General features: G+C 35.3%; 1 long non-coding RNA gene across 1 annotated transcript; it reads left to right on the top strand.

The window, feature by feature from the left end:
- The first annotated feature begins 233 nt into the window (after positions 1-233).
- LOC105462255 lies at positions 234-736 on the top strand. The gene is made up of 2 exons (XR_976036.1): positions 234-522; positions 608-736. It is a non-coding gene; the product is annotated as an uncharacterized LOC105462255 (long non-coding RNA).
- The last annotated feature ends 276 nt before the right edge of the window (positions 737-1,012 follow it).

Raw genomic sequence — 1,012 nt, 5'->3', positions numbered from 1 at the left:
ATTTATTAATTCTGAGAGAACTTTGTCAACTAAAGTTTTTAATATAATCGAGAACTTAGAGTTCTGTAAAACAATGTTCGATATTATTTGTTAATTTTCTATAATTTATATTATTAAAGGAATTTTTTTATAGCTGGTTAAAATTGTTATTAATTTTTCATTGTACTTGAATTTTGATATTTTTTTCGGGACGTTCGTCAATAACAAATCGCTATTATTGCTCGTAGAAATGACCTGCGTGTTAAAACTTGAAAGAAGAACTTCCCGAATGTTTGGTATGGATCATATCATCGACGTTGGATGTACGTGTAAAGGCTCGACGTGATATATAGTGCTCGACGTGAAATGTAATGCTCGAATGTACGTGATAGTATGTAATGCTCAGCGAGATGCATTCTGCTCTCTGTGTGGGTGCCGCACACACTTTCACGCAAAAAATTCGAGGAGCACTGATCTTCGAGGATTAATTTTCTCGCACTCTTTGGAATTCTACAAAGGGAGTCAAACAATACATTACAATCGGTAAGACGTCATCAGTAAAATATCGATAAAATGATACCGATAAGAGCGAAAATGTCCATTAAAAAAAAATGTTCCGCCTTTATAGATTGGGGCCATTCGAAATCAACGTGTGAAGTTACCACGGCCGTATCGCTACTTTTATCTCGTTATCTCCTTGTAACTCGTAGATGTCTTTTCTTAATAATTAAATCGAGTCCGAGTTGCCTATGATTAATATCGCATCGTCAGCTTTGAACCGCTGCGTGTAATATTAAACGCAGATTTTGACTTAGACTTTTAAGCGACGAACAGAAAGGCCTACTTAGAGTAATTACATTAAAATTTCATAGTAAATGTAGGGCCACAGCTAGCGTATAAGACGCCTTTATAAAGGAGTTCATTTAGGCGCCTAACGATAGAACAAAAGATATTTGAAAAATCGAAGAATTGAAAATTGATTTCGAGTGAGGAAACCAGCAATGTACAAAAGTTGGCGTCTTTCTTTTTCCGT

This window comes from Wasmannia auropunctata, unplaced genomic scaffold (genome assembly GCF_000956235.1).
Source record: "Wasmannia auropunctata unplaced genomic scaffold, wasmannia.A_1.0 LD267277.1, whole genome shotgun sequence".
Classification (NCBI taxonomy): Eukaryota; Metazoa; Arthropoda; class Insecta; order Hymenoptera; family Formicidae; genus Wasmannia; species Wasmannia auropunctata.
The sequence above is the reverse complement of the archived record's forward strand: the minus strand, read 5'-3'. Positions and strand labels throughout refer to the sequence as shown.